This window comes from Hippopotamus amphibius, chromosome 1 (genome assembly GCF_030028045.1).
Source record: "Hippopotamus amphibius kiboko isolate mHipAmp2 chromosome 1, mHipAmp2.hap2, whole genome shotgun sequence".
Taxonomy (NCBI): domain Eukaryota; kingdom Metazoa; phylum Chordata; class Mammalia; order Artiodactyla; family Hippopotamidae; genus Hippopotamus; species Hippopotamus amphibius.
The window spans coordinates 54,883,062-54,895,640 of NC_080186.1; the positions used below are offsets into that span (position 1 = coordinate 54,883,062).

At 34.9% G+C, this 12,579-nt stretch overlaps 1 protein-coding gene across 1 annotated transcript in view; it reads left to right on the plus strand.

The window, feature by feature from the left end:
* Window positions 1-12,579, plus strand: part of HFM1 (helicase for meiosis 1) — a 121,691-nt gene that overhangs the window by 92,610 nt on the left and 16,502 nt on the right. The gene's annotated exons all lie outside the window — the stretch shown is intronic.

Here is a 12,579-nt window from a genome sequence, read left to right on the forward strand (position 1 = left end):
GGTGCAGTGGTTAAGAATCTGCCTGCCAGTGCAGAGGACACGGGTTCAATCCCTGCTCCAGGAAGATCCCACATGCCGCAGAGCAGCTAAGCCCGTGTGCCCAAAAAAAAATTAAATTAAATTAAATTAAAAAAAAAAAGCTAATAGTAACTAATAATTATCCAATATTGAGTTAATGTTCAAATTGCTGATTACTCATAAACGTTGTAGATATATCATCTTGATACCATCTAGATATACCAGATTGGCTCCTGAATCCTTCTGCTGTGTCCCCAGTAGTCTTGACAGCTTTCTTGCTATGTGAGGTGACATGATGTTCTAGGTTTATCTTTTATAATTCCAGCCCCAGACCTGTAATAAGCCTTTTCTCCAAAGATCCCTGGTTTCTTTTCATAATAAATAGTTTTCTCTGTGCTTGAGGAGCTCATTGCCATTGAATGATTATTATCTCTTGGCTTTTTCCATGCATGGAATTAGGAAATATGTGATTTTTGTATGTTTGTTTTTAAAGATAAAATACATAATTGATTCATAGTTACATGTCCAAATCACATTCAAGGCTATAGTATTTATCCTTAAATTCAATGATCTATACTCAGTGATCTGCATCTCTTTTCTGCCATGGTGAGAAATTTGGTTCTCAATGACTCCAAAAATGATAGAATGGCACCAGTTTTATTTGTTCTACTTTATACACACAACAAATAGTCTAAGGATAACAACACCAAATTGCACTTTTTTTTTTCTTTCTTTTTTTTTTGGTTGGCCGCACAGCACAGCTTGTGGGATCTTAGTTCCCCAACCAGGGATAGAACCCATGTCCCCTGCAGTGGAAGCATGGAGTCCTAACCACTGGACTGCCAGGGAATTCCCCAGACTGCACTCTTAATGTGATTATTAAAAATAGTTTAAGGCTTTTTTGGTATATATTTTTATTCTTAGACTGTATCTCACTGGGCATGTGTAATCAAATTACTGTGCTTTAAAATCACTTAGAATAGATTTGCTCTATGTGGCTATGCCACCAACTGGATACACATTTACTATTTTATTTATTTTATTTTATGTTGTTAGAATAGTTTTTGCGAATTAATTCTGATTGATAGTAATGTAAAATATTTACATTGTTCCGTAGTCAGATCTACAAAACAAACACCAAATGTTGTTAATACTTGAGGCATAGGCAGTCTACCATACAGCTCTTCCTCATTCACTTGGTTCTATTTTCACTGCTTTGTGAAAGGCCCAGTAGAGGGAGCAATTAACAGGTACTCAGGAATGTGACAGCAGCAGCTACCTACCAAAGTAATCTAAACAGTCATGTTCTCTGAATAGTATTGGTAGTTATGTAAACAGTAATTGCAGTGAATGATGGCAAGAAGAGCACATACAGAACTACTCTGTGAGCCCAGGAGCACTCATACTCCTTCTCTTTAAAGAATTCAGAGGAGTTTCCACTTCTGGGTAGGATGCAGTAATTTGGGGCAGGCCAGTGCTCTGATAGCAGCACCTATAAAAGACTACATAAGTTATAAAAATTACAATTTTTAGGACATCTATGAAACCAAACTAAAGAAACTAAAATTCCATTCCAGGGCTGGGTAAGCCATGCCTTAAAAAGGGTTTTATATCATCAGCCACTCACTGTGTTTGCCTGACAGAAAAAAAGGGAAACCCTCTCTGGTGGGATATAACATAACCTGGAATCTGCAGATATAATGTTTGCCATACAATAAAAAACTATGAGACTGGTAAAGAGGCAGGACCATATGACTCATAATTAACTATATAAGAAAATGAGGGGCTTCCTAGGTGATGCAGTGGTTAAGAATCCACCTCCCAATGCAGGAGACACAGGTTCGATCCCTGTGCCAGGAAGATCCCACATGCTGCGGAGCAGCTAAGCCTGTGCGCCATAACTGTTGAGCCTGTGCTTTAGAACCCATGAGCCACAACTATTGAGCCCATGTGCTGCAACTGCTGAAGCCCACACGCCTGGAGCCTGTGCTCTGCAACAAGAGAAGCCACGGCACTGAGGAGCCCATGCACCACAACAAAGAGTAGCCCCCACTCACTGCAACTAAAGAAAGCCTGCGCACAGCAAAAAAGACCCAACACAGCCAATTAAATAAATAAATTTATTAAAACAGAAAGAAAGAAAATGAAGCAGCTCTGTAGATGATTCAAATGGTGGAGTTGGCATTTAAAGATTGTAAAACAATTATGATTAATATTTTCAAGAAAATAGAGGAAAAAAATAGACAAAAGTGAATGAAATGGAAATTTTCACCATAAAATTGGAATCCAAACAGAGATTTAAGTGAACTTTCTAGAATTGAAAAATACAATATTTGAAGTGAAGAACTCATTGGGTAGGTTTAATAATAGATTGAATATGACCAAACACAGGATTTGTGAACTGTTAGACATATCAGTAGAAAATATCCAAATGGAAGCCCAAAGAGAACAAAAAGAATACAAAAGAGCATAATACTCAAAATGCTAACATATTCGTAAAGTCTGAGTAGAGTAGGGAAAGAATGGAACAAATGCGATATTCAAAGAGACAATGGCTGAGAACATTCCAAAATAATGAAAGACATCAACTCACAGAGTTCAGAATTTCAGCAAACCCAAGCAGAGACAAATACACAGAAAACTACACTGGGGCTCAGTATAGCAGAACTGATGAAAATCTTAAAAAGCAAACACAGAAAAATTACACATTACCTTCAAAGGGCAACAGTGAAACTGACGGCTAACTTCTCAACAGTGATGATGGAAACCTGGAGATAATGGGATAATAGCTTCAAAATGTTGCCAGCCTAGATTTCCATGTCCAGTGAAAAATGTCCTTCAAAAATGAAAGCGAAATAGAGACATTCTGAGAAAAAAAATAACTGAAGGAATTAATTTTTACTGCTGAATTTATCGGCCAAATTTACCACATTTGGTTGTTCGAAAAGATGAATAAATTTAAAAGTCCCTACCAAGATTGATAAAGAAGAGATAAAACATGAATTAACAATATCAAGAATGAAAAAGGTGATAACATTATAGATTCTCTAGGCATAAAAAAAGACCCTGCAAGATATTATGAATAACTTTATACCAATAATTTGACATAATTTGGGTAAAAAAGAAACAAATACCTTGAGGAGATATCTTACTAAAACTGACAGAAGAAATAGAACATCTGAGTAATATCAACACTAATAATGAAATTGAAGCAATTTTTTAAAATCTTTCCATAAAGAAATCCTGAGGCTTGGATAACCATTGGTAAAAGTTTCCAAATATTTAGGAAGAAATAACATCAAACTTACCCAAACTTTTCCAGAAAAAAAGAAAGGATATTTTCTAATGTTTTAATTTTTTGAAGGCCAACATGACTTTGATTTCAAACAAGGACATTAAAAAAAAGATATTTATCAGTCTATTCATGAGTATAAATCCAAAAGTTCTTAAAATATTAGCAAGTGGAATCTAACCACATATTTAAAAAGCATAATACAGCACAATTAAGTATGGTTTATTCCACACATGCAAGAGAGCCTTAGCATTTAAAAATGAATCAATATAATTCTTACATTAACAGGGCAAAAAAAAAAAGAAAAAAGAAGAAAACATGATTCTCTAGATAGATGTCAAAAAAAGATTGACAAAAATTCAGTGTTAATTTTTGATTAAAAATATATAGCAAATGTCACAATAGTGAATATTTTTTAAACTTTTTTATTTAAATGGAGAATGATGAATGTTCTCTATTACTACTTCTTTTTAGCATTGTGCTAGAAGTCCTAGTCAGTACAATTATATAGAAAAAGAAATATAAGGGGTAAGGATTGGGAAGAAAGAAAGAAACTGTCATTACTTGAAAGCAACATGGCTATGTACCTAGAAAATGTAAAAGACTCTATGGACACACTATTAGAATTAATATATAAATTTAGAAACCACTGGATACAGAGTCAATATTAAAAGCTGTACAACATCAAAAAAGAATAAAATAATTTAACAAAATAAGTGCAAGATGTGAACATTGCAAAACTCCAAAATACCATTGAAAGAAATTAAAGAAGACCTAAATAAATGGAAAGAAATGTCATGTTCATGGATTGGAAGTCAATATCATTAAGGTGGCAACATTTCCCAAATTAATTCACAGATTCAATGCAATCCCTATCAAAATTCCAGCTTTTTTTCTTTTTGGCAGAAATTCGCAAGCTGATTCTAAAATTCATATGGAAATGTAAGGGACTCAAAATAGCCAAATCAATCTTGAAAAAAAGAGTAAACATGAGGACTAACAATTCCTAATTTCAGAACTTACTACAAGGACTTCCCTGGTGGACAGTGGTTAAGAATCTACCTGCCAATGCAGGGGACACAGGTTCAATCCCTGGTCCAGGAAGATCCCACATGCCATGGAGCACGTAAGCCCGTGCGCCACAGCTACTGAGGCTGCACTCTAGAGCCTGCAGGCAACAACTACTGAGCCCACATGCCACAACTACTGAAGCCCGCAAGCCTAGAGCCCACCCCGCACAACAAGAGAAGCCACCACAATGAGAAGCCAACACACCGCAATGAAGAGTAGCATCCGTTTGCTGCAACTAGAGAAAGCCCACGTGCAGCAACAAAGACCCAACACAGCCAATAAAGAAATAAAAATAAAATAAATGAATAAATTTTAAAAAAGAATTACGTATTTAAAAAAAACCAAAACTTACTACAAAACTACAGTGATCAAGGCAGTGTAGTGCTGGCATAATAGTAGACATATAGATCAATAGAATGTAATTGAAAGTACAGAAATAAATCCATACATCTATGGCCAATTGATTTTGAACAAAGATGCCAAAATAATTCAGTGGGGAAAGAACAGTGTTTCAACAAATAGGGCTGGACATCTGGATAGCTAGTTGAATTAGTTTGAACCTCTACTTCATATTATAGGTAAAAATTTACTCAAAATGGATCAATGACCTGAAGTTAAGAGTTAAAACTGTAAAACTCTTAGAAGAACACATGGGTATATATTTTCATGACCTTGGATTAGACTGTAGTTTATTAGATAAGGACACCTGAAGCTCAAGCAACCAAATAAAAAAAAATAGATGAATTGGACTTTATCAAGATTAAAGATTTTTGTACTTCAGATGACACTATCAAGAAAGTGAAAGACAACCCACAGAATGAGAAAATATTTGCAAGTCATATACCTGATAAAGGACTAGTATCTAGTATATATAAAATAATCTTACAAGTCAGTAATAAAAAGACAAATAACCTAATTCAAACTGGTCAAAGAATTTAAGTACACATTTTCCAAAGAAGAGCTACAAATGACCAGTATACAACATGAAAAGATTTCCAACATCATTAATCAATACAGGAATTCAAATAAAAACCACAGTGTGATATCACCCAGTAGGATGGTTTTAATAGAAAGGATGAACAATAATAACAAGTGTTGGCGAAAATGCAGAGAAATTGAAACCCTCATACTTTGGTAGTGGGAATATGAAATTGTGCAGCTGCTCTGGAAAACATTTTGTCAGTTCCTCAATAAGTTAAACTTAGAATTACCATGTGATCCAGGAATTCCTCCTCTAGGTATGTATTCAAATGAATTGAAAAATATTCATACAAAAACTTGTACTTGAATGTTTATAGCAGCATTATTCATAACAGCCCAAAAGTGGAAACAACCCAGATATCCATCAACTAATAGGTAAGTAAAATGTGGTATATTCATTTAAAGGAATATTATTCAGCCATAAAAAAGAATAAACTACTGATACATGCTACAATATGGATGAACCTTAAAAACATCATGCTAATGAGAGAAGCCAGTCACAAAAGATCAGATATTGTATGATTCCATTTATATGAATGTCAAGAACAGGCATATACATAATGACAGGAAGTAGATTAGTGATTCCAGGGGCAAGGGGTTGGAGGAAATGAGGAGTAACTACTAGTGGGTTTGTGATTTCTTTTTTTGATGATGACAATGGTCTGGAATTAAGATAGTTATGATGGTTGTATGACCTCAGAAACATTCTAAAAACCCACTGAATTGTGTACTTCAAAATGGTCTTTTTGTGGTATGAATTATATTTCAATTAAAAAATTTAAACATCAGTTGTATTACTACTTACCAGCAAAAAAATGATAGAAATCATAATTCTGAAAATACCATTTACAATAGCATTAGAAATCTCAAAAATCTAGTAATACAGTAGCAAAAGACATTAAAGACCACTCTACAGGATAACTAGAAATCTCATGTTGTATATGTTTAGATATAAAAAAGGAAGAAGGGTTTCTGCCTATCTTTCAATGACCCCCTTTTTCTTAGAACTGACTGCCACATCACAGAAGTAGGTTGTTTGTCTTGTTACACACTGAGTTCTCCTCGGACCTCCATTCTAGCCACTATCTTTCTGACAGCAAAATTATCAGGAACCAGGGTGACCTTATTTCATTCAGTGCAAAGTTCAAGTTCCTAGAAGAAAAGGAATACCTCAGTTTAAGAAGGATAATTTAGAATTAGTACTACACTAAGTGAATATAAAATCAGAGCTGTCGGTGGCCATCCTTTACCGTGTACAGAAATAAGCAAAGATAGCTGGACCACGTTAAGAGAAGACTAAAGCAGAGGTATAGAAAGAAGCAAAGGTGAGAATGCCAGAGCTGAAGTTCTGATGACTTTCCATTTCTTGGTTTCAGTCCCTTGTGATGCCTAGCTGCATTGCTGCTTTTGGATTCTTTGAGATAGCTGTGTTCATGTAATATATTTCAACCACCAACAACATGGATTTTTTGTGTTTGTTTGTTTGTTTAAAATAGCTTGAATTGTTTCTGTTACTTGCAACTGTAGTGAAAATTAGAATGTTTACTCTACTGCCTACTAGCATGAGAGCTTTATAAGAGCAAAAGTCCCCCACTTTTTCAGCATAACCCTGTGGAAAACAGATAAAAGATGCCTCCTATCAGGCAAATGTTTTATTACACACATACACCCTTCACATACATATATTATATATACAGCCACCCCAAATCTTATGAACATTCTGATTATATAATTCAGTTCTTATATACAAATTCAAATATCCCCAAATAAAGGTGTGTAATTACACCTTTATACATAACATACATACACTATGTGCATTTCTTTTCTCAGTAACTTACACAATGAAGAGGTCATAGATTTACCCTAAGGTTGTGACAACAACCTTTTCAAAACAATACAAATTTTAGTTTTTTTGACCTCTTGTCAGACCGTATTATTAAATGATAAAAACTGATATTTAGTTCAGAGAATATAGTTGCTAAATGATTGTTTCCAAATGATCTTGCAGGTTCAACAAATATTTTAATATTTTATATTGTCAAATTGTAGGACCATATTTAAAAACAAAAGTATACACCTTAGAGTACAAATATAATTAGAAATTCTTTTTATGCTTCCTACAACTCTTTGAGAACATTATTTTTGTTGTAGTTTTTCACAGTTATAGTCTAAGAGATACATTTTTTGTAAAATTTAAGGAAAAATATTTTTGCTATTTTTAAGATTAAACAGTGTGAAAAATACACTTTTTTAGTTGTAAAAATTTTTTTAACTTTTATTTTTAGCATTTAAACTTCTCATCCTTTAAATGCATTCTCAGTAAGAAGTATGGGCTTTGTTTAATTTGAAGAAAATTGATTTAACATTAATAAGTTCATTTGCATTTGCTCTGCCATTTTGAGTATAAAGAGTTAATGTACTTGAAGAATGTAAGGATAAAACTAGTGCTCAAGCACTTTGGAAGTGTGCATATTTAAATTCTAGTCAAAAGGCAGTCTGCTTTTCTTTATACTCTTTGGTGTACACATGCATTAAATTGCAAAATCAAGGACTCCAGTTCATCAGTGTTATCCTTTTCTTGATAAATAAAAAAATGATTGTATAATATTTGACAAAAAAAATTAAAAGATTTGCTTTCTCATTTAAAAATTATAAAGTGCATAAATGTGATTAGCATGTATCAGGAACTACAAAATGAAAGTAATATTCTTTTAAAAATATTAACTCCAGTAGCTTATGCGCAGACCAGATTATTTCAATTTATACTTAGGATGTGAAGCTAAGTGTGTCAGGGATGCTTCCTGTTTCCAGTTTGTTTTTTATGGAGTTTTTTAAGCAATTGACCCTTACTCTACTGGTCATTATTGACCCTGTTAAAGTACTTTTAAGTATTTACTTCAAATACATTTCTAGTTCACATTAATGACTTATTTTGCTTTAAATACTTGGAACTGGAGCTTTAAAAACATATAAATTAATATATTATGTGGCAGAACTAAGAAAATGTATGCATTTCAGATTATGATAGTGATGGAGTATGGGATCTATTAATTTTATACCGGAGTGTACAGCTTAGGTCAATTTTCTCTCAGAACATTATTTTTCCAATTATCAACCTCTGTAAACTTGTATTTGTTATTAAGACAAATTCAGACAATTCTCAGGACTTAGGGAGTGGAGTGCAGGTAGAGGAGCACTTATATTTTCTAAGTATCATTTCTAACAGAAATATAGTACAAGTTTCTGTCACTTAGGTAATATCCATATGCTAGTATTCTGTAAAAAAAACTTGTATACAGTTCTCATTCCTAACAAGACTTGCCAACTCTGCCTTGAAATTTTGGGGTTCCCCCAGAATCTCTATAATTAAACTTCCAGATCCTAATTAGTTTCCACCACTGGGAACAAATGTGTGTAGTCATTGTGCACCATCTTGTGGTAATGTTTAGAAGTTCATCTATTAGAAGTTGGATAAGGGACAAAGTGACTCCTTATCCCTTACTGCAAAACAACAACCTGCAATGCATTTCGTTCTATTCTTCTCACCCCACAAACAGTAGATTCCTTCCCAAGTAAATTAAATGCATTAAATGGGGAGAACTAAGGCAGCTAGTATAACTAGTAAAGCCAGGGTTGTTGAGAGACCAAGCTCTGGAATTAGACTACCTGAATTAGAATCTCAAATTTGCTACTTATTATTGCATAGTCTTAAACATGTTACTTAACCTCTTTATAAATTAATTTTATCATCTGTGAAGATATAATAGAACTGTTGTATAGGCAGACAACCAAGGATGAAGAGACATTTGAGGAAAATTTGGAACATGTGAAAGAAAGCCCAAATAAATAAACAAAGTGGGTGAAAGAACAACAGAATAATTCAGAGGTGTAATAAAATGTAATGTAAACTAATTAGTAACCTCAGAGAAGTTAAAGACTAAATTGCAACCATAAAACAGAATAGGATGCCATGAAAAAATGAACAATTAGAGAAGAGTGAGCACAGGGAAGTAAAAACTATGATTAAAAAAAAAAATAGCTTAGCTGTAGGGCCAGAAGATAAAGTCAGTATAATCTGAATGAAAACAAAAAGACAAGGAGACAGAAAACATGAGACAAAAGGGCAATCTGGAGTTTGATAACTGACTAATAAGAGTTCCAGAAAGAACAAACAAATCAGAAGAAATAATTTGAGAAGATTCACTAGACTTAAATTGAGACATATATCTGCACATCAAAAAGGCTTACTTAGTGTTAGGATGAATGAAAGAAGATGTATAAAAGAGGCAACGTTTCAGAACATCATGGATAGAGAGAAAATCATAAATGCTTCCAAGGAACAGAAATCAAAGTAGTTTTAGTGTTTTTGGCAGCAATACTGGATGATAGAAGACTGGACTTAAAAATCCAGGGGAAAAATGATTTCCAACCCTGTGTTCTATACCCAGCCAAACTATTAATTAAGTGTGAAAGTAAAATAAAGACATCTTAATACAGTCAAGGATTCAGGAAGTTTAACTCTTATACATTTCTTTCTTGTGCAGTTGTTCAAGGATGAGCATAATCAAACAAAGCAGTTAACCAATAAAGAAGAAGTCCAAGAATCCAGCAATAGTGGATTCAGCCCAGGAGCTTAATGAAAGGAAGTTCCAGGATGACAACTATAGCACAGGCCTAGATTGCACTGGGAGAAAGATGGAGGACTCGAGAAAGGAGATATCTATTGAGGGAGAGTAAATGAGTGAGGTGTTTTCATATAGTTGTCTTTATCTTTGAAATAGTGAATGAACTAAAGAAACTTAAGGTAGATATTGCTGGACTAAAAGGAAGGCAGTAAAACTTCAGGGAAAATAATATGTCGCTCAAGAAAGAAAAGTACTCCACTTGATTCTGCATTAAAAATATTTTTACTTTCTATATATCTCTCAAGTTAGTCCATTCTCTTTGAATCTTCTAATACTACCACTCTAGACTGTTACTGTAATTTTCTTTTGTCTACTTTGTCCTCTCAAACCCGTTTTTCTACAATAGACTTAACTAGTTTTCTTGCACCTACTCTGTCCTCTCCCAGATCCCTTCTCCATACTACACGCCATAGATTGGTTTTTTTTCAAAATGCAGATTCAGATATATCCCTTTTTTGGTTAAAACACTTCAGAGGCTCTCCATAGCTCTTAGAATAAAAGATCCAAATCATTAACATCTTCTACAAGGTTCCATACTATCACATAGTCAATAAGTTCCTAAGTAGCAGTGGGGTGCCAGCTGCTATGTAGTCTTGCCTCACCTCCATAGGATTGACTGATAAGGACATGAGACCCAAATGTATTTAGACAGTTTATTGCTTACACAGGCAGCAAAACAAGGTCAGCACGGTATCAGCTGCATGCATCCATAATCCCAGAGGATGACACTGAACTGGAGGGGCCAGATGACACAAATGATGGGTTGCTTTGTATTTGAGGAGTCAACTCTAGGCTACAGCTAAGCAATTTTATAGCCTACAGCTGTACCTGAAAGGGTCAAGGTGGAAAGTCCTCTGCCTTACTAGAACCAGGAGACAGAAAAGAAACTGCCTCATGGCAGCCTTATGCAGGATAGGCAGCCTCCTGCAAGCTAAGGAGGTAGATGAGAAATGGCTTTTAACAGTTCCTCCCAAGACCGCCTATCTCAACTTGTCCCAGGGAGGATCAGAGGGCATTCTGTATCTAATTGAGCCTCACCTAGGTGGAGACATGCGATCACCAGTGTGCCATGGTGGAGCTGTTTCCCTAGGAGCATAGGCTGATCTTTCTACACACTGTAGTCTCATCTCATGCACTCATCTCATGCATTGAACATCAACCACATTGACCTTCTTTTAATTTCTCCATGTGCGGTGCTTCCCCTTGTCATAGAGCTTTTTCATATGCTATCCCCTCTGCCTGAAACATTCTTTCTCCTACCCCTTTGCCTTGATAATGCCACTCTTTTTTCAGTCCTCAGTCCAATTATCACTCCCTTAGGGAAGCCTTCCAAGACATTCCTGACCAGGACTGTTCCCCCTGTTAGATAGCATTGTGCCCCCCTCCTTCATAGCACTCAGAACAATTTTATACTTACTTGTATACTCTTTAATTAACATATAGTAGAGATACTACATATACTAATATATTAGTTTATTAATTTTAAAATGCTCTCACATATGTAATTTCATTTTATCTTTTTACCTCCATGAGGTAACAAAACAGGTAGTATTATTGTTAATCCCCCTTTTTTTTTAACAGAGAACAACGCATATTAGAACTCATATTTTCTTACCCTAGGGTGCCCTGTACTTCACCACTGTGTTTTTCATGTAAATACATTAAATATATAGTAGCATACAGTAGGTGAGAGGGACAAAGAAAATGCCAAAATGGCTCAAAGGAGAAATCACTTCCAATTTCGTTGATCAGTATAGATCTCTGTGATAGAGGTGCCATTTGAGTTGGTCTTGAAAGTTGATAGCCTTCTGATAGACAAAGAAGGGTCTTCTAAAATATCAAAGGTACAATCATAGAGAGGCTTAAGACTATTTGAATACTAATGGCAAGTGAATGTATTTTGATGAGTGTAGGGTTAATATGGGTGCTAGAAGGGAGGCTAGCATTACATTGTGGAGGACCTTAAATATGGAATTAATTTTGTTGGCAGCAGGAAGGAACTAACGTTTCTAAGTGGGCAAATGAGCTGATCAGAGTTGAATTTTGGGAGGAATAATTAAGCAATGGCATATAGAATAAATTGTAGCATGGTAGGACTGGATTCAAGGAAACCAGAGATCACAAACTGGGGTAAACTTCTCAACCAGTAAGCCATGGCACACCTTGTAAAGTATTACGTTGAAACCTTTCCGGCAAGGACCACTAGGAGCATACCTGTATTTGAGGAAAGTTAGATATTTTTTTATCTTGCTGCAGCAAAGGAGAGCACAGCACCTGCAGAACTGTGGGTCATCTCAGAGAATTGGGAGGAGCCTATTATAGGAGTTCAGCTTGTGCCAGGTGATTCTTAGAAGGGTTTAGGGAAAGCAGAGGTCAATTCTAGATTGGGTGCTACAGCAAATGGGGTATTGGATATTTCGATATATCTTATCTTGGAGATGGAAGGATTAAAGAAATAGTAGTCATTTGTGTTAGCCAGAAGAGGGAGATGTTTAGTTATTTTTGTGGTTCTTCAGTGTCCTTATCTCTACT